Source organism: Diabrotica virgifera, chromosome 7 (assembly GCF_917563875.1).
Source record: "Diabrotica virgifera virgifera chromosome 7, PGI_DIABVI_V3a".
In the NCBI taxonomy this organism is placed as follows: domain Eukaryota; kingdom Metazoa; phylum Arthropoda; class Insecta; order Coleoptera; family Chrysomelidae; genus Diabrotica; species Diabrotica virgifera.
The window spans coordinates 86,284,495-86,310,121 of record NC_065449.1 but is presented as its reverse complement, the minus strand read 5'-3'; the positions used below and the strand labels follow the sequence as shown (position 1 = coordinate 86,310,121).

The window sequence follows — 25,627 nt, the reverse complement described above, 5'->3', positions numbered from 1 at the left end:
ATCAGTATATAGATATTGATTCAAAGTGACTTCCACAAATACGGGAACAGTTCATTGATGAAAAATTATTCCAGCCCACATCATAACTTATAATTCATTATATGGACATCAAGCCCACTAAGCTCCAATGCACATTTATTCCGCGAGTACGTCTGTCTTTTAATTCATTCCTTCATTAACATAATTATTTATAATGGGTGTCTACAAAATTTTTAAATTTAATTAATTGACACAAAAAGAAAAATGTATGTAATTTATTTAATTCAAAACACATGTTACTGCTGTCAGAAAACAGAAAAAAAATTTATTTGTCAAATAAATATTGTTTTCCGGTTAAATTCAATATCAAAGCTGCCATCCACCTGAATCCTGGCAGTTCGAACATAGAATTTAAGCGACTAACAATATTTATTTGCCAAATAAACATTTCTCCCTGTTTTCTGACAGCAGTAAAATGTATTTTGAATTTAATAAATTACATACATTCTTCTTTCTGTGTAAATTAATTTAATTCAAAAAAATTGGGCACCTTTTACAAATAATTATATTAATGTTTATATTACTGGATAGAGAATTCAATAACCTTTCAAATGAGCTAGCACCTGACCCATATTCCCATTTAAAAAAAATCATCGATTACGCCATCACGCCCAGATAGATGACGTTACTAGTATGATATATACAGGGTGTCCAGGAACTATACCGACAAACGAAGACAGGAGATTCCTCAGATAATTTTAAGACAATTTAACCAAATTCACCTAGTCCGAAAATGCTTCCTAAGGGAGCTAGAGCTCTTTGAAGATGGCGTCTTGTAATTAGTTTTTCTTAAATATCTCCAGAACACTTATAGTTAGAAAAACGAAAATTGGTACGCGTATTTATCTTCCAGAGATAAACCGATTCCATCTATTACTAATTTCTAGTACCGGTCAAAGTCGTCTTTGTTTGTCGGTAGAATTTCTGGACACCCCGGTATATACCAAAAAATCGTAATTTAAAAACAAAACGCGACCTATTTCGGAATTTATTTCCAAAATCACTTATTCACGAAATAATGAATTCACTCAATTTGGCTTTTACACTTTGTATAATCTAAAGATTACTTTTAACCAAAATGTCATTTTTTAATTAAATGTTTTTCCCACAGTTGATAATAATTCTCTTAAATTAATTTTCAGTTTATAGACTGAATTTACTTATATTACAATTTATTTGTTATGTTTTTTGTAAAAACAACCTTGTATTCTTTTACATTTTGTAGTCTTATAATTTTAGTAGAAAGATAAATTGCGAAGTGCTTATAAATAGAACAAGTTTCGTTGATTTGTCTAAGTACTAGGCGGAGAATTAGAACTAGATTCAGAAGTGACACTACCTGTCATTATCAATCTCGGAGGAGGAGGAGGTGGAAGTCTGGGATAATCTTCGCAAGGTGGAAGCACATTTATCATGTACGCTCCAGAAACGTTTCCAGGAGGCATGTAGTGAGCAACTACAACGAGTTTGCCTGATCTTCCGCGAGCCTTTCCAACACCACAGTATCGGGTTCCAACCCATACCATCTGCGTGAAATGTCCTAAAATAGATTTTCCTCAATATCAAATTATTTAGAATAGAATAGAAAAATATGATTTATTGTCATTGAAAATTATACAATTTTATATACTATACAAAGCTTACAAAGAGATACAAATTTACTAAATAGTAGAGAATTATTAAATAAATAAAACAAACATTTGTTTGTTTTATTTACTTGTTAAAGGGATGTTTTAGAGAAGGATGTTAACCACAACAAAAGTTTTAGGTGAAGAAGAAAGAACTTTTGGATAGTCCTTTTGATTCAACGTCCTAAATGAATCTAAGAATAAAGGATCTTTTTACCCGGGTTTCCAATTTCAAAGTCCGGGAATCTTTACCCGTGCGTCATCATTTAAAGCATACGAAATAAGTCGACGATAAGTCGGAAATTTAAATTTACTAAACGAAACAGCAAGTGACTTGCTGTTGCGTTTAGTAAATTTCAATTTCCGACTCATCATCGACTTATCTCGTATGCTTTAAGGCTTTAATTGATGACGCACGGAAAAAGATTCCCGGACTCAACTGTATTTTTGGTAAGGACATTCCTGTAAGTATCCTCATATTTCAATATGGTTGGTAGTTAGTTTCTTATAGTCCAAGAGACAGCGCTGAAAAATCTCTTTGAATTTATTAAAGCTAGATTTTTCACGGTTGATTACTGTGATTGTGTAGAGAAACATACTGCGGTCGGACAAGCGAAACGTAGAACAGGTAGTACTGACAGCTTGTCAAAGTTGCTTACTTGCGGAGGGAATTAAATCCATTTACTAAGGCTGAAAATCAGTACACACATTCTAAATTAAATATAAATAAAAGTTATTATAGTCGGTCAGCTGTATGACGGGACAGAGCCGGTCGGTCGGCCCCAGTGAATGTTCAGGGCTATTCACCATAATTTGACCCCCTTGTAAACTGATTTATTTACAGAATTAGAACAAAATGAAAAATACAAATGTTATTCGATTTTTAAATTATGATTTTTTGGCATATATATCGTACTAGTTACGTCATCCATTTGGGCGTGATGACGTAATCGACTATTTTTTTAAATGGGAATAGGGGTCGAGTGCTTGCTAATTTGAGAGATTATTCAACTCCCTATTCAGTAATCAGTAATATAAACATTAACATGATTAATTATACAGGGTGTCCAAAAAAAATTTAATTAAATTAATTGTTTAATTAATAATTCAAAAAAACGTTTGGACACACTGTAAAAATAATGATCTTAATGTTTATAGTACTGTATAGAGAATTGAATAACCTTTCAAATGAGCTAGCACACAACCCCTATTCTCATTTAAAAAATAGTCGATTACGTCATCACGCCCAGATGGATGACGTCACTAGTACGATATATATATGTCAAAAATCATAATTAAAAAATCGAATTACTTTTGTATTTTATATTTTTTTCTAATTCTGTAAATATAGCAGTTTACAAGGGGGTCAAAATATAGTGAATAACCCTGTACATTCATTTGAGTCGACCGACCGGCTCTGTCCCGTCTTACAGCTTACCGACTGTAATAACTTTTATTTATATTTAAGTTAGAATGTGTGTACTGATTTTCAGCCTTAGTAAATGAATTTAATTACCTTCGTAGGAAAGCAACTTTGATACCCTCTCAGTAACCCCTGTTCTACGTTTCGCTTGACCACCGCAGTATATTTCTCTACACAATCACAGTAATCAACTGTGAAAAATTTAGCTTTAGTAAATTCAAAGAGATTTTTCAGCGCTGCCTCTCCGTCTATTTGTCCCCTATTTCCCAAAACGTATCTACGTCCAGCTCTTCTCCTACAACGCGAGTAGCCGTCTCGCATAGTACGATTGAGTGCTTGCTCTATCTTCCATTAAGCCCCACATCAATCCCCTTCAGAGTAAGCATTCCATTTGTTACACAATGAACAAGCAGAATTCCTTATAAAGAGGAAAAGAAGGAGAAGAACAAGAACTTACCTGCATTTACGTTAACATGTAAAGAATCTGGCTCTCCACTATAATCATATTGTCGTACTGCTGAATACCAGTAGGTTGCTACTTCTTGTCCTAAAGATAAATAAAAAAATTAAAATTTTCATGCAACTTTCTGATGAGCTGTGACGTAGGTACTCGACTTTTAGAATCACTTTAAATGTCCGAATTAGGTGTGAGGTAATTTCAAAAACAATATTTAATTTTTAATGAGAAATAAATAAACGAAAAAAAGAACAACTGAAAAAATCATATATAGATTTTTGAAGGTTCTGAAAGATATATGAGAGATAGCTGATGGCGAACCTTTGAAGACGTTCTGATTTTGTTTTGTTCTTTTAAACAATCATAAAAAATGAAAAAAATCATTTTTGCCTATAAAAGTTTTCTTATACAATTTGGAGAAGTTGTTTCAAATAAATAAAAGTTCTAGCGCTTAATAGGTTCGATTCGCTCAAAAGAATCGATTGCGATGTAATAATAATACCCCTTAGAATAATTGCGTGTGCCAATACAAAACATAAGTTAGAACCATACATAGTTCTGAAAACGAAAATGAAGTTTATTTTGAATTTTAAGTGGGGAATATTGTCAAAAACGCAATTTTACCTTAAAAATAAAAAAAAATGAAATCACGTTTTTTGCGTTTAACTCACTACAACTCTGTTTCATTATAATATATTTTTTTGAAATTATTACATTATACCTATATTTCTCACCTTTCTAAAGACAATGGGATCTAGTTGAAGCTTTCAGTCTTATTCTGATAAAAGTTATGAATGTTTTAAAGTAAAAGGTGCAAATTCCTGAATTGCAAAGTTGAGTGACTAAATTTGAAGTTTAGATTTTTAATCATCACGATTATGTTAAAATATAGAGTACAAAGAATTTTTCTGGAAAGTTTGAGATCAAACTGCTTTATAAAACAGAAATGGTGCAATTTTAATATCGACGTTATGCATCCCCAAAAATAACTCATATTTTTCAAGATACTGACCATGGGTGGTGAATGGCTAAGTTTGGTGTTACTTTATGTTTTTTTTCTTTTTTGGTCTCTTGGTCTTTGGTCTTTTGCTCTCTCTTTTTGCATAATGAGATGTAATATATCTACTTTAAATATTAAAGTATTATGGCAAAGTTGTTTAAATATTCACTTTCCAGGATAAACAAACTAAATAACTTACAAACTATTTGGTCGGTCTAACTGAGATTTAGCAACCTTTAATAGCTCATTAATTGTTATAGTATAATTTTAAGTAGTATACTACAGTTCTAATCAAAAGTTCGTTCCCCCCTCTTATCTTTTGAACGGTTATGCTTATAATAGTGAAATTAGAGGGAGAAAATAAACGGAAGTAAGCTTCTCAACTAGTCATAACAGGTGACTTAATAGTGACAGATCACGTTACATAGCCACTGTGACCGATAAGTTTAAATGAGACCTTATGACAAGTGATACCTCGTTTGAAAGGTACCTATTCAACATACCTATGCAGTCATACTAATTTTTTTGGGTTTAAGTTGATTTTGATTTTGCTGAATAAATTAAATTAATATAACATTTTAGGTTCCTAAATTTCAAAAAGTTGAACTTTTTCAGTTCTCTAGTAGTTTTTACGTCAACGTCAACCTTTTTGGCAAGTAACCATAGGCGGAAGTTTGAATTTTTATTAATTAAAAATGCGAAACTACAATTTTATATTTATTTCATTTATTCAGCAAAACGAGCTTAAACTAGTATAACTAAATAGGTATTTTAAATACCTTTCAAACGAAGTTCACTTGCCATAAGGTCCCATTTAAAATGATCTGTCACAGTGGCGCTGTAAAGTCATCAGTCACTGTTATGTCACCTGTTATGACTAGTTAAGAAGCCTACGTCCGTTTATTTCCTTCCTCCAAATTTCACTTCTTCTAAAGTTCCGTCTCCTTAATGGAGGTTGGCTACTACAATTGCAAACTCTTCTCTGTCTTAAGCTGTTCTTATTAGCTGTTCAAAATTTAGCCCTGTCCATTGTCGGATATTTCTGAGCCACGATAGTCTTTGCCTTCCTAGTCCGCTCCTTCCCTCGATCTTTCCTTTCACTAAAAGTTGAGCATATTGGTACTTATTATTTTTCAGTATGTGTCCCAGGTATGATGTTTTTCTAACTTTCACTGCGTTGAAAAGTTCTCTTGCCTTGCCTATTTTATGCAGCACTTCTTCGTTTGAGGTGCGCTGTCCACGAAATTTTGAGAATTCTCCGGTAGATCCACATTTCAAAGGCCTCCAACTTATTTATGGTTGATGTTTTAAGGGTCCATGTCTCAACTGCATAGAGAAGTGTCGACCAGACGTAGCATTTGGATAAACGTAGTCGAATTTCGAGATTTATTCGAGAATCACAAAGCAGTTTTTTTATTTTTTTGAAAGATTTTCTGGCCTGTTCTATTCTCGATCTTATTTCTAGATCAGGATTTAGGCTGCTATCGATCCAACATCCCAAGTACTTAAATCTATTGACTTGTTCTAAAATGTGCCCATTTATTGTGCAAGGTTGAGGTACGTTTTGGTTTTTTAGGATTGACATTACTTTGGTTTTTTAATGTTTATTTTCATACCAAACTGCTCACATTTCGAGTTGGCCTTGTCGATGAGTCGTTGTAGGCCCAAGTCGGAATCCGCAATCAACACCATATCATCGGCGTATCTGATGCTTTTGATATTTACGCCATTCACCTTGACTTCATCCTTGGAATCCTCCAGTGCCTCTTTAAATAGAAACTCTGAGTAAAGATTAAACAGCAGAGGCGACAGAACACATCATTGTCTACCTCTACTCCTAATTTCTACTTCTGTGGATGTGGAACCCTCGATCCTAACTCTGCTGTTTTGGTTCCAGTACAAGTTCTTTAGTAAATTGATGTCTTTTCCATCTAAACCGACTTCTTGCAAACGTTCTAATAGTAGGTCGTGTCTTTCTCTATCAAATGCTTTTTCGAAGTCTATAAAGCATATAAATATATCTTTCTGTTGGTCGTATCATTTTTGCGCGAGAACTAGTAAATTGAAGATGGCTTCTCTCGTTCCCATGCCGGCTCTGAATCCAAACTGATCGTCTGCGATGATTGTTTCGCACTTTCTATAGATACGATTATGTACGACTTTTAACAGGACTTTTACTGCATGACTCATAAGGCTTATCAGACGGAACTCATTGCAGTGCTGTGGGTTTGGCTTTTTTGGTAGTGGGATGAATATTGACTCTAGCCAGTCTTGGGGTATTTTACCTGTATTATAAATGCGATTGAATAAAAGGATAAATATTTCGATATTTTCTTCGCTGATTAGTTTCAACGTTTCTGGGTATATTTTATCCGGACCTGGGCTTTTATTTGTTTTGAGTTGGTTAATTGCATTTATAATTTCAGATTTCAGAATTGCTGGCCCTTCGTTGTTATTTTCCAATATTTGTTCTTCTCGTATGTCACGAAAAAGAATTTTAATATAGTTTTTCCACTCTTCCAGTTTATCTTTCGTTGATTCTAGCAGTTTGCCATCCATGTTCAGCATGGTGTGAAAAGTTGTTCGCTTGGTAGTTGATGCAAACTCTTTTACCTTTTTATGTAAATTAAAAAAATCGTGCCTTTGTTGCAGTTTTTCTATTTCGACCCATTTTGTTTCCAGCCACTTCTCTTTTGCTGCGGTTATTTTTCTTCGAATTATTCTATTTAGTCTTTTGTATTCTCTATCCTGGTCATCTTTTCTTTTAGATTCTCTTCGTTTGTCCATTAATTGTAAAATCTCATCTGTCATCCATTCCTGTCTGTTAGTTCTGGATGATACTTTTAGATGTTTTTCTATTGCATTGTTCATTTGTTCTTTAATAGTTTTTCAAAGAACGTTTATGTCATCGTCAACGTCGATAATTCTGTGGTGGTCAATATTTCCTAAATTTTTATTTAATTCTTTATTTACTGAGTATTGTATGGTGTCGCTTTTCAATAATCGGATGTCTAGTTTGTGTTGAGGTTTTTGTTTCTTTATTATTTTCCATATTGCGCGCACTTTTACAACAACAGGATTGTGATCGGAATTGATGTCAGCTCCAGGATATGTTTTTGCATTGATGATAGCGTTGTGATATCTTTTGTTGACCAATATGTAATCTATTTGGTTACGGATTATTCTGTTTTCATTGTGTTGTGGTGAAGCCCAAGTGCATAATCTGCGAGGATGTAATTTAAACCATGTATTTGTCGCTACCATGTTGTGATGTTGACAGAATTCGGTCATTCTCTCTCCCTTGTCGTTCTGCACTCCAAGTCCGAAATCTCCAATCAATCCAGATACCTTTCCTCTACCTAACTTAGCGTTAAAGTCACCTAAGATAAATGTTAGGTCTCGTTTTTGGTCATCTTTATAAGTTTTTCTACATCAGCATACCACGCTTTTAGCTCTTCCGTGGGTTTATCTGTCGTGGGGAATAAGTCTGAATGATGTTAATATTTACTGGCTTTCAGGATAGTTGAATAAGTAGACATCGGTCCGAAAATGGCACAAAGTTTGTGACGGCATTGTTATATTTGTCTTCTAAAATTATTCCAACTCCATTACGATGAGCCGGGTCATTATTACCACAGTAATAGAAAGTTTTGTTCATGGTTTTAACTTTACCTGAACCTGGCCATCTAACTTCACTCAAACCCAATATCTGCAACCCTAAACGTTTCATCTCGTGGCATGCATTTGCGAGTTTTCCTGTTTCGAACAGACTCCTCACGTTCCATGCTGCAATCTTAAAATTTGTATTCAAAATATTTAAATTATTCCTATTCTTCCCGGGGATTCTTCGCACCCCTTGATCATCTAAGAACTGCCGGGGACTAGGGGCCATTTCTGTTTGTGCTTTCATTGTAGTTTTCTTGGGAAATATACAGGGTGTAACAAAAATACAGGTCATAAATTTAATCGCGTATTCTGGGACCTAAAATAGTTCGATTGAACATAACTTACCTTAGTACAAATGTGCACGGAAAAAAAGTTACAGCCCTTTGAAGTTACAAAATGAAAATCGATTTTTTCCAATATATCGAAAACTATTAGAGATTTTTTATTAAAAATGGACATGTGGTATTGTTATGGCGGTAGTATTTTAAGAAAAAATTATAATGAAATTTGGACACCCCATAAAAATTTTATGGGGGTTGGGTTCCTTTAAACCCCCCCAACTTTTGTGTACGTTTCAATTTAATTATTATTGTAGCGCCATTAGTTAAACACAAGTTTTTAAAAACTTTTTTGTCTCTTAGTACTTTTTCCAAAAGTCAGTTTTTATCGAGATATTTGAATATTTGTCAAATCCACCACATATTTGTATATGGTAAAGTACGATTATGGAGACTTGGTAATAATATGAAAATTTATTTATGATTTACATTTTTAGGTATATTTTAAACCATATTAAAAAAGAAGCCACATCTCGATAAAAGATGCTTAATCAAAAAAATACAAAGAGGCAAAAAAGTTTTAAAAACACTGTGTTTAACTAATGGTACCGCAGTAATAGTTTAATTGGAACGTACACAAACATTTGGGGGGTTTAAAGGAACAAAACCGTCATAAAATTTTTATGTAAACATATTAAAAAAGAAGCCACAACTCGATAAAAACTGCCTTATCGAAAAAATACTAAGAGGCAAAAAAGTTTTAAAAACATTTAATATAACTAACGGCACCAGAATAATAATTTATTTGAAACGGGCACAAAAGTTTGGGAGGTATAAGGGAACAAAACCCCCATAAAATTTTTATGGGGTGCACAAAGTTCACTATAATTTTTCTTTAAGATGTTCTTGCCATAAGAATGCCACATGTCCATTTTCAACAAAAAATATCTAATAGTTTTCGATATATTCGAAAAAATCGATTTTCATTTTGTAACTTCAAAGGGCTGTAACTTTTTTTGTGTGCATATTTGTACTAAGGTAAGTTAGGTTCATTCGAACTATTTTTGGTCCCAGAATATGTGGTTTAATTTACGACCTGTATTTTTGTTACACCCTGTATACCAGAGTGGTTTTCCGTTGCCCTCTCTGGTTTGTATTTTAGCCGATCCTCTGGATACAGACGTTATTTGCAGCCGCCCACTCTGGGTCAGACGCTTCGTGCTGGTTGATCTCATACAAACCCTAAAATCAAGGGGTTGCTACTTCCACCATCCATACCGTACCAAAGGTGTCCTTCTCCGCCATGGCTACCGTTGTGGTCTTCATCCGTAACCCTGGACAAGGGACCCTAAACAGGCACTAGTTTCCCGGGTCAGGAAACCCCTGGAATCTACGGGGGTAGGGATTGATTCATTTTCCCTGATAGGACTATCCAGAGGAGTTTCTACCCGCTACCCACTAATATAAGTATAACCGTTTAAAAGATACGGAGGGGGAACGGACTTCTGACTAGCACCGTATATCTCATTATGCAAAGAAACAAAGTTGCAAACATTTATAAATTAAAATAAAAATGTATACAATTTTTATTCAGTTGCAATGCGAAGGCAAAACAATCTTACTTTTCAATTAGAATACGAAATGCAGCGCAGCCCAGTCCTCTGAATCGCGATTTTCGGCTCTTATTGGAGCCTCATCGGAGAGAACGTAGGCACTGTCCTCCATATCCTAAATGACCAGCACCGAGAGTTTTTCCCACCCATTGCAACCGAAGTGAAGGTATTAGGTGACTAGCGTCATCTGAGAATTGAAAGATGAAGTAGTTTTCAATCCTAATAGCAAAATTAATAATATTGACAATATTAAAAACATTACTAAAAGATTTTTAAATTGAAAACTTATTGGTACACTTTCCTGGTGACACCTCCAAGGCTTCTACAATTTGCAAACACATGGATGCTGCAGTGAAGACAAAGGGAAGGAATTCTACACTATGCAATTCACATCCCCCGTCTGCAGCTTGGTAAAGTTCCAACAGAAAATGCACCTGGTTACTCTACGGAGTAATACGACTATAAAATAAAAATGTATACCATTTTTATTCAGTTGCAATGCGAAGGCAAAACAATCTTACTTTTAAATTAGAATACGGAGCGCAGTCCAGTCCTCTGAATTGCGATTTTCGGCTCTTATTGGAGCCTCATCGGAGAGAACGTTGGAACTTTACCAAGCTGCAGACGGGGGATGTGAATTGCATAGTGTAGAATTCCTTCCCTTTGTCTTCACTGCAGCATCCATGTGCTTGCAAATTGTAGAAGCCTTGGAGATGTCACCAGAAAAGTGTACCAATAAGTTTTCAATTTAAAAATCTTTTAGTAATGTTTTTAATATTTTCAATATTATTAATTTTGCTATTAGGATTGAAAACTACTTCATCTTTCAATTGCCATATGACGCTAGTCACCTAATACCATCACTTCGGTTGCAATGGGTGGGAAAAACTCTCGGTGCTGGTCATTTAGGATATAGAGAACAGTGCCTACTTTCTCTCCGATGAGACTCCAATAAGAGCCGAAAATCGCGATTCAGAGGACTGGACTGCGCTCCGTATTCTAATTGAAAAGTAAGATTGTTTTGCCTTCGCATTGAAACTGAATAAAAATGGTATACATTTTTATTTTATTTTATAGTCGTATCACTCCGTAGAGTAACCAGGTGCATTTTCCGTTGGAACTTTACCAAGCTGCAGACGTGGGATGAGAATTGCATAGTGTAGAATTCCTTCCCATTGTCTTCACTGCAGCATCCATGTGTTTGCAAATTGTAGAAGCTTTGGAGGTGTCACCAGGAAAGTGTACCAATAAGTTTTCAATTTAAAAATCTTTTAGTAATGTTTTTAATATTTTCAATATTATTAATTTTGCTATTAGGATTGAAAACTACTTCATCTATCATTTATAAATTACTGCAAATGCAATTACTAATATATCGGTCAATTCTGTATTTTAATTTAAAAAGTCGCAAATTAAAGAATGTTTTCGCATTTTTTCTCTAGTATGTATAAGAAATGTATTATAGTTAAAATTATTTTTAACTTTTTATGATTGTTTAAAAAAACAAAACAAAATTAGCTGTACGTCGAATTTGTCATCGACTATTCCTCATAATAAATATATCCCTAGTAGATAAGACTTTTACGTGAAATTGATGAGTTTTCACATATAGACTGGTGTAATAAACTCTATCGTTATCAGTAATCCTACTTGAGATTAGCTCATTTTCGCCGCTCAAGAAAATTTTTATAAAGGAATAACAGTTGATTACCAAATAAATAACTCAAGATTTACTCTCTATCCTACACCTATTATATTCTTGGCAGGCATTGATGGATGACAAAAGCGTCTAGATAACGATGATTAGGGCAGTCCAAAACCCGACATAAAAATTAAGCTGAAATAACTATTATCTTTAAAGATCAAAATTCATGAGTGCTTGTAATATAAAGGAAAGGTTAGATTGAATACACGTTGGTAGATAACTGTTGTTTCAAATAAAAATGGGGAAAATACATTATATGGGATATCGTTGTTGGAATTGTTGGAATTGGAAAGAAATAAATACCGCAAAGAATCATTAACGAATCATTGTGGGTTCTTTGAAGGCAAGCAAAGTTACTCTCGCCAGTACAGCCCCATATTTGTAGAGCAATAAAACTCATTTTCATCACCCTCTGTGCCCTTATCTTTATGTGGGGTCGGCTTCCCTAACTATATTTCTCCATCATTTTCTATCTTAAGTCAAACCTGGGGGTTTAAGGCCAAATTTGGGTCTCGAAGGTAGCTGAAGGTGCCAGTCTTTCAGCTACAATAAAACTTCGAGAAATTCCCACAGCTTAACCAAGCAATATGGGAAATCCTACTTCCACGTCCACGTCGTAATCCCTGGGAAATGCATAGCGTGCAATGGGTCTACGTCATTTAGCTGACGAAAGAGGGTGAAGGCGAACTTTCGGCGCCAAAAAACTGGAACACACTGGCTAAGGGAATAAACCCCAACAGAAAATTACTCACCAACCCGCCTGGCAGGGGTGGTGTGTCAATTGCCAATACTCCCCAAAATGTCAACTACAAAAAGAAGGATAGTATCCAGGTGGGTAGAACTAAGTGTCCAGAGTCCCACACCAACGCGTTGGTGCGCCTCAAGGATTCTGGTGGAGGCAAAAAGCTAACATATACAAAATTGAAGAAACAGAAACTTACATATTACATCGGTACCTACAATATCAGATCCATGGCAAATGACGATAAAGTAGCATAATTAGAGTAAGAACTAGGTAAAATTATATGGGACATAGTCGGGCTATCTGAAGTAAAAAGAAGAGGAGAAAACTGCATAAATTTAATATCTAGTCATCGAATATATTACATAGGAACATACGACCAAACATACGGAGCAGTAGGTTTTATAATAAATCAGAACTTAAAGGAATCCGTAACAGCAATTAAAAGTATCTCAGATAGAGTAGCCTACCCACATAATTCTGGAAGTAAATGAAAGATTCAAAATAAAACTTGTGCAAACATATGCGCCTACCACACAGCACGAAGACGAAAAAGTAGAAACATTCTACGACAAAATAACAAAAGCCATAGAGGATAAAAAGTGAATTACACTATTATATTAGGTGACTTTAATGCAAAACTAGGTCAAAAAATGAATGAAATGTAAACAAAAATCGGAGACTATGGATTTGGTTTAAGAGATAAACGAGGTCGTAATCTAGCTGAATATCTAGAAGAACAAAATTTGTATGTCATAAATCCTTTTTTTAAGCAGAAGGCAAACCAGAAATGGATGTGGGCATCACCGGATGGTAGAACAAAATACGAGATAGACTACTTCCTATCAAATAAAAAACATATCTTCGAAGACATCACAGCATTGAACTCTTTCATCATGGGAAGTGACCATCGACTCTTAAGAGCACGAATATGCATTGACCAGAAAACAGGAAGAAATAGAAGATTTTAGAAACAACCAATAATAGACCAACAAAAATTAAAAGAAAATGGCGAAACGATCAGAGAAATCATTAAGGAAAACCTAATATTAAATGATACAACAGACATTAGTGCAATTAACACTACATTAAAGAATAACCTTATACAAACAGGAATAAAGGTTGCTAAGAAAACGAAAAAAAGACACAACAAAATAAGCAGAGAAACGAGAAAACTTATGGAAAAAAGACAACAACATCTAGCAACAAACAGTAGATACAGCACATAATATAAAGAATTAAATAAAACCATTAAAAGGAAGGTAACGGAAGACATCAGAAAATATAATGAACAGAAGTAGAGAAAGTAATAGAAAGGTATTATATAATAAACCACATAATATCAAAAAGTTCTACTCTAAAAGGGGGTGCTTGATTTTTTGTCAAACAAATAAACTGCAATATTAGTTGTTTTTTAAAATACCTACGACAATAGAAATTTTAGAATAAAGAACTTACCTGACCAAGAAAATTTTACACAAAAAATTATATATTAAGATTTTTCTAAAATTTAATCTACAGCTTCTATAATTTTTTATTCATAACGCGGTATAATTTATATTTATAGAAAGGTATCGCGGAGTAAAATGTCTAAACCCATCACTAGGAAAAAACGTCATAATTCAAAACAAAAATGGAGATAAGTAAAGCGACTTAAGGAAAATAACAAATATAGTAGAATCCTTCTATAGCGAATTATATGACACAAAACAGGAGCCTGATAATAACTCAAAAGAAAATCTAAAAAGAAGAATTAAAAATGTCAACTCTGAAATTCTACCCGATATAGACGTCCATGAAATCGAAACCGCCCTATCTCAAAAAATGAAAAATAACAAAGCTGCCGGTCCAGACGGTATCCTTGCTGAAACGCTTAAGCAAGGTAACCAAGCTATTATAGAGGAGCTAAAACTCCTATTTAATTTGGCTACACAAGGCAGAAATACCTCACGATTGGAATGAGAGTATTACAATATTGCTATTTAAAAAAGAAGACAAAAGAGGCTTAAAAAACTACACCTTACCTATCTCACTACTCTCACAAATGTACAAACTCTTTATTAGAATTACAACCAAATGACTAACAAATAAAATGGACAGTTATGAACCAGTTGAACAAGCAGGTTTCAGAAAAGGGTTTAGTACCATAGATCATCTCCTCACTATGAAAATATTTATAGAGAAGGCAAACGAATACAACCTAGATTTATGTTTAGCCTCTGTAGACTATAAAAAAGCGTTCGATAGTGTTGAGATATGGGCGATAGAAAAAGCTCTAAATAACAGCAGAATAGACTCCAGGTATAGGTAACTCTTACATAACATCTCTAAATCAGCAACTATGACAGTCGAATGGGAAAAAACAAACAAAACTAATCCCATAAAAACACGTAGAAGCGTAAGAAAAGGAGATGTAATATCCCCAAAACTCTTCACCTTAGCTCTGGAAGACGTCTTTAAAGAACTGGAATAGGAAGACATGGGTATCAACATAAACGGGAAGAATCTCAATCACCTCAGATATTGCGATGATGTTGTCCTTATTACAACCAACCAATAAGAACTGTAAGAACTAGCCACAATGCTGACTGAAATAGCATACGCATCAGAGAAGATAGGATTAAAAATGAACATGAGTAAAACCAAAATCAAGACAAATACAAACGACAGAATAAATATAAATAATGTCAATATTGAGGTTGTTGACGAAATACTTGGATCAAATAATCAAAGCTAATAAAGAGAACCAAACAATTTAAGTACAGAGAAGAATCCGACTGGCGTGGGAAGCATTTGGAAAGTTAAGATGGATACTAAAAAGCACAAAGATACAACAGTACCTAAAAATCCATGTATTTGACCAGTACATCCTTCCGGTCCTGACGTATGGCTCAGAAACATGGACATTAACAAAGGCCAACATAAACAAAATTGAAATAACTCAGAGAAAAATGGAAAGATCCATGTTGGGAATAAAACTGCAAGACAGAAAAACAAACAAATGGTTAAGAGAGAAAACAAAAGTAAAAAATGTAACTGAACATATAACAGGGTTAAAATGGAGATTTGCGGGATACAATGCGAGACAGGAAGATAAAAAACGGAATACTGAAATACAAAACTGGAGACCGTGGACAGGAAGAAGAGGAAGAGAAAGACCTCAGATGCGATGGAAGGACGATATTGTAAAAGCTGCAGGAACTAACTGGAAAAACGCAGCTAAGGACAGACGGAAATGGAAAGATTTGGGAAAGCCTATTTTCAAAGTTGGATAGAAATGGGCTAAAAGAAGAAGAAAAGAAGAACTAAAACCTATATTAATCCTCTTTACTGACAGCCTAAGCGTCCCCCTTAGGTATTCCTTGGTCTCCCTCCTTTAATCTTCCTTCTATTCCTCTCAGTAAGTCGCATATCAGCAATTCTTCGTATTGGGTGAGTAACTTCTCGACCTTGAACATGACTAAACCATTTTAATCTATGCTCTATTATTTTGGCATTAATTGGTGCTATCCCTAGTTTTCGCCTAATATAATAATTCTTAATTATATCCTTGTTTGTCACATCACTTATCCCTTTAATCAATTTTATTTTCGTCACATGCATTCGTTGTTCCCCTTTCTTTTTAACTGTCCAGCAGTCAGTTCGATAAATCGCTAGTCTTATGGCTGTTTTATAAAGTTAATTGGATTTTTTCTGTCAGAAAGCAAACACTCCCTTCCTTCCACTTTATACATTCAACCCTAATTCTACTGCATGCATCTCCATCTATTTCCCTGTTACTCTGTAATAGCGATTCTAACTAGTAACTATTACTCTTCACAAATATTTCACCATCCAAAGATATCATTTTATTTTTAGTACATCTTTAAATGGACATTCCAAATACTATATTCCTATCCTAATAACCTTTTTGTTGGAAGTTGGAAATGGATTTCCGGACGTCCAGGATATCATAGAAAAAAACCGCCAACAAAGATTTTAACAAAAAATTATTACCATTATTATTTTAAAACAAGGAATTTCAGAAGATAGAAAAAAGGAAAAAACATAACACCATAAGCAATCCAGACTTATATGCATATACATAATACCATATGCAAAGGGCTTGTAATGGGAGAAACACATACATAGGATTCTGACAATGAGCATAAGCACGGCAGAGTACAATAAAAAGTAACATCGATTACAGTCATGAAATAAACAGATAGTAAAAAAATTAAGAAGTAGCCCTCATCCTGCAAGTAGCAAACCCATCATTCGTTGTCATTGAAAAAGGTATGAAAAATAACAGCGAATAATACATACATACGAAAATGTATAAACAGCGAGTAATTTTTATATATATAATCTATCTTAGGTCAAGACAATGTTTCACAATTGAGGCCCCTAGAACACAAGGGGTGTAAGTGCCAAGTTTTGAGAAGACTTTGTTCAAAGTTCTAGACAAGTTTAAAAGTTTTAACTATTTATAATGGGAAATAAGCCACAATATTATTAAAAAAATATTTTTATTAACGTTTCGACGCCCAAATCGGGTGCCGTTGTCAAAATACAAAATACTACTAACAGAAACAAAAATGTTGTTGCTTAGTAAAAAAAAATTCTTCTAATAATTTATTTAATTTGACTCATTTATATCGGCCATTCAGATACTATTGATACATTTTAAAGTAGAAGACTTTAAAATGATATTGCCAATATTTATGAGTTGCGTTCCTGAGACGACTTTACTGAAAGATAGTTCATTCGATTACATGAAATCAACCCCAACTCAAGAATATCCGTCACAAAAATCATAGCATGTGATCTGTCTTTAAAAAGACAACCACATGCAACGGTGACATTAAAATTCTCGCGTTAGAGATCTCATAGTAAATCACGAGGGAAAACCAGGAAAAACCTCGTGATACTATCCCGACATCGTAAGTATTTGGTCTTATATTTAATTTACTCTCAAAAATTAATACCAAATTCTGACTTTACTATAATTTTGTTTAAATTATAAATAATGTCAATAATACATGGATATATAAGTAATACTAAAATATAAAATATGTACTAACTCGACTATTGACTTACTAATTGTGGTATTTTCTTTCTATTGACTTCCTCTTTCAGTATGGGTATCCACATCCTACTGCATTCCACCGAGGAATTTGCGACACAATTGGTTTCGTTTAGCATAATTAGAGCCGCTTCTTTGATTTTTCTCTTTTTACTATCTGTTTCTTTCAGGACTATACTTAAATCTCTCCACTGAACTCTATGTTCATTATCCCATGCGTGTTGACATATTTGAGATCTATCAAATTCTCTATTTTTAATATAAGATTGATGTTCACTTATTCTCACATTTAATGGTCTTGATGTTTCACCTATATAAAACTGTTCGCATTCACAAATACCAAATACTTACGATGTCGGGATAGTATCACGAGGTTTTTCCTGGTTTTCCCTCGTGATTTACTATGAGATCTCTAACGCGAGAATTTTAATGTCACCGTTGCATGTGGTTGTCTTTTTAAAGACAGATTACATGCTATGATTTTTTTGTGACGGATATTCTTGAGTTGGGGTTGATTTCATGTAATCGAATGAACTATCTTTCAGTAAAGTCGTCCCAGGAACGCAACTCATAAATATTGGCAATATCATTTTAAAGTCTTCTACTTTAAAATGTAAAAATAGTATCTGAATTGCCGATATAAATGAGTCAAATTAAATAAATTATTAGAAGAATTTTTTTACTAAGCGACAACATTTTTGTTTCTGTTAGTAGTATTTTGTATTTTTACAACGGCACCCGATTTGGGCGTCGAAACGTTAATAAAAATAATGTTTTAATAATATTGTGGCTTATTTCCCATTATAAATAGTTAAAATTGTAAAAATGCCACAAGAAAATAGCTTTAGAACAACATTAAGTTTAAAAGTCTAGGCAGGTTCCTACAACTTAGCATGTTTTCAACGACATGCCATTTTTGATCATGTCATTGTTAGTTTATGTAGAAAGTTTAAAAAGCCACCATGTTTTCTATGTGTTTGGTAGTCCATTTTTGTATTTAACCCAACTTCCTAAAAATTTTCAGTAGTAATTGCACAAGAGCTCTAAAATTATTGAATTTTTCCCGAGTGTCACTTTGACATTTTTAATTTCACGAGCCGAAGGCGAGTGAAATTATTTCAAAGTGTCACGAGGACAAAAATTCTATATTAATGTTAGAGATCGAGTGCAATTTGTTGCGATTATTTCATGAATAAAACTGTGCAAAACCAAAATTTTATTGTAATTTATTTATGTAAGTACAAATTAGTACAATTAAATACACAGTTGTTATAAATATTTCACGGTTGAAAGTCATCACTTTTATAATTTTTAAAATATTAATTGTCATTAATGTCACTGAATGTATTTTTTTGTAGCAACGAATGGCATCTGACGTAATATACTTGACGACGGGAAATTATCAAAAATTATCGATTTAATTTAGATTTCTGTAGCTTTCTATTGGTCAGAATCTCCTATGAATGAAATAATCACTTACACTCCTGGTGTTCTAGGGGCCTCAATTATATATATTTTATAAAATTTCAAATAATTGATAATATATTAAAGTATTTTTTCATAAAACATTAAAAATTGATTTTTTTTTATAAAGAAACAAATAATATTACCTGAAATTTCTTGAACAAGTCCATTAGATGGTCGACAAAAAAGATTTTGGCCTATATCTTTATCGTTTCTGTAGTAGAATCTATTTGTATGAGCTAAGTGATTTGCCCATGTTTGAGCAAGATAGCAAAGCTGGAACAAAAAAATTTTAAGAAACATCTTAAATATTATAAAGTGTATAAAATACAAGTACATATGTATATATTTAATAGAAAGTATATAAAATATCAAAAGGGTTTATTCGTACTGCAACTGTTGCCTAGTAGTCCGTTCTTTAACGGTAAAATATTGCAAAACCTCTAAATTTTAAAGAACCGCTTGGATTGACATGAAATTTGGCATACACATAGCTAACAAGTCAAAGAAAAAAAGTGATATTGTGCCGATATGTGCTTTTGCCCTGGTGGTGGTTTTCACCCCCTCTTGCAGGTGAAAAAATATTTGTCCAAAGAAACTCAGGAAATGGATAAACTGGCTAATTTTAAGTAACTTTTGTTCTATAGAGTTTTTTCACTAAGTCAATACTTTTCGAGTTATTTGGCAGTCAGTGACTATGTCCATTTTTTCAACAAAATAACCACGCTTTTAGACGGTTTTTTGCAAATAACTCAAATAGTAAGTATTTTGTCGAAAAAACATTCATAGGAAGAATATAGCCTATAAAATATTTAAAAAAATGGTGTATATATCACGTCTCTACACTTAGTAGAAGCAGAGTTATAGCTAATGAGAAGTAGGTTCATATTCGTCAAATTCCAAATGGGATACTTTAACGTGAAATAACCAAAAATAAAGCACATTTCGGGGAAAACTCATTTCAACTTATTTAAAGTGTTAAAAAAAGCTTCATTTTTGTTTTATAAAAAAAATAATGTGTGTGTACTTTGTACGCACGTAAGAAGATATTCTTCTATTATATAATAGGTAATTTAAACGAAGTAAATATACTTAAAAGGTTATTTGTACTTATTTTATTTAAAAATCAAACTAACTTTCTTATCTACCACTTTCAAAAAAGAAGAATATCTTTAAAAATTATATAATAATATACTTACAATCATAAAATCTATAAAAAAAAATAAAAATATAATAACTTGCTTGGGGCTTGAACCCACTTCACGTCTACCGCGCAGTACGAAAGTTGACGCCATTTCAAACTGCACCAAACTCTCGTATACGTCATGTGGGAATATACACAAACTAAACGTTTACACCATAAATTTATATGAATTTAATAAATTTATTAGTTTGATTTTTGTCGAAATAAAATACAACAAAATATAGAGTAAGAAAACGATATATGAGATGAAGATTTGTAGAAAGTTTATTCGTAATCAGATTATGTAAATTAAAGCATTGCCTATTAATAGGTAACTACATTATTTTGTTTACATTTTCCAAATAGATAGGTATTGAAACTATTAGGTATTTCCAACTGAAACATTTAGAATTACGTACCTGCGGCTTTTCAAAACTATTTAAAAAGTCACTATAATTATAAATTTGATTTTATTTCTGTCCACAGATCAATAAAAACTAATATTATACAATATTTGTGTTTACCGATAACCTCCATATTGAACAATTGACAGATCATTTCAAAATTTCAACACCCAATCAGAGCCCGTATAACAACTAATACCATACTGTCGGTGTGCCCATGCGCGCGGATCAATCAAATTTTACCCTCAATCGATTCGACGCTAAAGAAGAATATCTTTTAGTAGTTAGTCCCTTTTGGTTTTGGTAAAAAAATCGAGAAAATCACCCCCTAATTAGTATCTTAAATGAACTTAATCGTTAGGACTTCTCAAGTTTCTTGACTCGTGTATACCTATATTGTTTATATGATCTGTAAGTTTGATCGGTTCAAAGTCCTGATTATTGAAAGGGCTGTAGTTATAAGGGGTTGAACGAGTCACTGATCACGAATGTATGCAAATTTAGAAACACCAAATCTCAAACAAGTTTTGTCTAACAAAAAAAGAAAAAAATACATGATATTCAGAAAAAAAAATCTGACTTTTTTTGTTTTTTCGAGATTTTTGGTATCTCTAACAATTTTTAAGTTATTTTGAAAAAAAGCATATTTTTCAAAATTCAAATTTTTAAAAATTTTACTTTGAAACCAAATTTTTTCAAAAATAAGCACTTTAAACCGATAAAACTTACAGATCATATAAACACAACATAAGTAAAATAATTTGTGGAGCGCTAACGATTAATTTCATTTAAGTTGCTAATTAGGAGGTGGTCTTCCCGATTTTTTTTTGCAAAAACAAAAGGGACCAACTTTATTTTGAGCGTAACTTGCTTAAATTTAATGCTAGAAACTTTTTGTAAAAACAGAAATAAAGCTTTTTTTAAACACTTTAAAAAAGTTATAATGGGTTTTCCCAAAAAGTGCTAAATTTTTTAAATATTTCACGTCGAAATATTCTATTTGAAATTTGGTGAATATTAATCTATTTTTCATTGGCTATAACTCTGGTTCTACGAGATCCACAAACCTAATGTGTACACCATTTTTTTTTTACTTTTTTATAGGCTATATTTTTGCTAATAACGTTTTTTCAACAAAATAATTACTTTTTGAGTTATTTGCGAAAAACCGTCTAAAAATGTGGTTATTTTGTTGAAAAATGAACATATTCACTCGCAAATAACTCGAAAAGTGTTGACTTGGCGAAAAAGCTTTATAGAACAAAAGTTACTTAAAATTAGTCAGTTTATCCATTTCCGGACTTATTTTGGACATATATTTTTTCACCCCAAGAGGGGGTGAAACTCACCCCCAGGGCAAAAGCACACATTGGCACAAAATCACTTTTTTTCTTTGACATGTAAGCTATACGTATGCCAAATTTCATGTCAATCCAAGCGGTTCTTTAAAATTTAGAGCAAAAACCGTGAAAGAATGGACTATAGTAAGATTCTGCTAATATATTATCCTCGTAAATCGTTAATCCATTACCAAGAGAAATAAATCACATGTGCAGAATGAAAAAAGGGATTTTTGGGAGCCCAAAAATCCATGGCATAGACAGTATCCGGAATTTTTTATTTTTCCTACTTATTATATTTATATTTGGTTTTCTAAGACAGAATGTATAAAGTCGATTGTGCCAAGAGTAAATTCTGGCCAAATTCTGTCAACTAGAAAAAGCTTGGAATAGTTATATTATGTAAACAGTATTTGAGACAGTAAAAAGTAGTGCGACTGACAGAACTTGGAAAAAGCGTAGTATATATGTCACTAAAAAGAATAAAATATTGTATGTACTGATATAAAGCAGAAGAGAGAGCTGAGACCATAGAAAAATAAAATCATATGCTTTTTGTTTCCAACGAACCAAAAAAGAATCGCTGTCATTGCACATTCCCAATGGCAACGAAAAATAGATATGTGTTAACGTATTAAATCACATAAAAAAGTCCCATAACGTGAAAAATTACAGATAATATATTTGCATTTTTATATTAAAATAATGGTTTCTTTTTACCATAACTAGTGATCTAGATTTCGAAGAATTAACTTTATATAACACCGAGCACCATAAAACCATCATACGACCAATAGCAGCATATGGCGTAGAAACATTGATCATGACTGAAAATACAATAAATTTTATTAATACTTTTGAAAGAAAGATATTAAGGAGGATATTGGGACCCATTTGCGACAATGATATATGGAGAATAAGGTTCAACCACGAGTTATACCAATATTAGAAATAACCCTCTATATAGTATGATAAAATTGATCCAAATAATGGCATAACCCAGACATCCAAAGTGAAAGATTTCCTCCAACACCAAATTGTTCTATATGGTCCACATAATGTTCAGAAAAAAGTCACACCATTTTCAGCGTCGGGTTTGGGGGGTGAGGGGGGAGAAATCGGTAAATTCGCAGTTTTTTAGTATTTTCGTCAATCTCGTATTTTCGTCAATTTTCGTCTAAAACTATGCGGTTTATCATGAACAACCTTCTATACAAAAATGTTCTACGTTAAATTTGAAATAAAAAATGTCCTATGCATAATCCTTCTAAAATGAACGGTTCCAAAGTTACGGAGATAGTATAGTGAATAGTGTAATTGGTCCAAAAAAACGCCTAACTAAGACATCAAAATTAAAAGTTTTCCTCCAACACCAAATTGTTCTATATGGTCCACATATTGTTCAGTAAAAAGTTACATCATTTTGAGCGTCCGGTTTGGGGGGGAGATGGGGGAGAAGTCGGTAAATTAGTAGTTTTTTTTAAGTTTTCGTCAATAGTTCTAAAACTATGCTTTAGCGTAAACAATGTTCTATACAAAAATGTTCTACATAAAATTTAAAACAAAAAAGGTTCTATACATAATTGTTATAAAATCAACGGTTCCAGAGTTACGGAGGGTGAAAAGTGGAGGTTTTCTATACTTTTTATATTATTTGGAAAATTTGATGATGATTTTGGGTGGTGAGGTTGACGTTTCTTCAAGGGCTTATCACTAACATACCATCGGCCACTGAAATAGCAAATTTTATTTACAAAAAATTTCTTTCATCAATAATAATATTATAAATTGCCCAAAAAATATAAAAAGTATCGAAAATCTAAACTTTCACCCTTCGAAACTCTGGAACCGTTGATTTTATAACAATTATGTGTTGAACCTTTTTTGTTTTAAATTCTATGTAGAATATTTGTGTATAGAACATAATTTACGCTAAAGCATAGTTTTAGGAATATTGACGAAAAACGTAAAACAACTACTAATTTACCGACTTCTCCCCCATCTCCCCCCAAACCGGACGCTCAAATTGGTGTAACTTTTTACTGAACAATATGTGGACCATATAGAACATTTTTGTGTTGAAGGAAAAATGTTACTTTGGATGTCTGGGTTAGGCCTTTTTTGGACCAATTATAATATACTATCTCCGTAACTTTTATAACCGTTCATTTTAGAAGGATTATGCATAGGCCCTTTTTTATTTCAAATTTAATGTAGAATATTTTTGTATAGAAGGTTGTTCATGCTAAACTGCATAGTTTTAGAAATATTGACGAAAAACGTAAACAACTACGAATTTACCGATTTCTCCCCCCTCTCCCCCTCAAACCCGATGCTCAAAATGGTGTGACTTTTTTCTGAATATTATGTGGACCATATAGAACAATTTGGTGTTGGAGGATAACTTTCACTTTGGATGTCTGGGTTTGGGTCTAGTTATACCATACTAATAGCAAATTATGCAAATATACAAAGATTGCGCTAGGAAGGTCACCTTATAGTCCAGAGAAGTAAGGTTTTTGTCAGGACACTTAAGCAGCCAGGTTGCAAATGGGTTTTTTGGATACTATATATCTAATACAATATAAATCCAAAAATGTCCGTCACAGTTCGGACGAGAAATTTAGTTATTAACAAATTAGGGTCAAAAATGGCAGTTTTTTCGTTTAAATCGCTACAGGTAAAAATGGGGTAATTAAGTATCTTATTTGTAGTATTCTTCTTTTAATATTTAACCCAAGGTTTAAAATGGCAGTCTTTGTATTTTGGTACCATCATTTTTTGCTTCAGAAATTGTAAAATAAAACTAAAATTTCGAAAATAAAAATATTGCTATATCTTTTGTCAAAATGACCTTAAGATTTTCGTATTGCACGAAAAGTTGAGTCAAATAGTCCGTATAATGCACAAAAATTTTTAAGACGATTCGTCAATTAGTTTAGATTTTACTTGATTTATTTACCCCAAAGAGCTTTTTTTTCGCAATGTTATTGTTCAGCAAATAATAATGACATAGCAATTCTGTGGAAACCAAGTGAAAGGAGAATGGATATGTTTTCAATGTATTGAAAAAAATCATTAAAAATACGTTTTTATCACTCCGAAAACATTTTACTAAAGTAGAGATATTTTTGGCTTATAAATAATTTGAATAACTTTGTTAATATTGACTGTAGAGTAAATCTACTTTGAGATTTCAAAAGCTGGTATTTTTAGACGAATTTTCAAAAAAATATCTTTTGGCCTAGGTTAATTACGGTCAAAGTTAGCCACTTTTATTATTTAATTCACAGTTACTTCTATATACATAAAATTCTCCTGTAACAGTTTTAGTTACCATACTACTCCGAAACGGCTTGGCCGATTTTAATGAAATTTTACACCGATATCCTATATGACTGAGTATAGGTTTTAATCTATTTTTTATACCCATATGTTATAATGGGGGTTGCCCCCCTGACATTTTTTTTGACAAAATTGTCTACCTTAATTTTATATAATGTATAATTAAAAAATAGATACAACCCTTAATTTTCACTTTTTTATCACCAACCCCTATTTCTTAATAGCCATCTATTCCGAGACCGCTTGGCCGATTGTTTAGAAATTGGTGGTAATAT

The 25,627-nt window shown here is 32.9% G+C and overlaps 1 pseudogene; it reads right to left on the bottom strand.

The window, feature by feature from the left end:
• Positions 1 to 1,301: 1,301 nt before the first annotated feature.
• Positions 1,302 to 25,627, bottom strand: part of LOC114328876 (uncharacterized) — a 59,863-nt pseudogene continuing 35,537 nt past the window's right edge.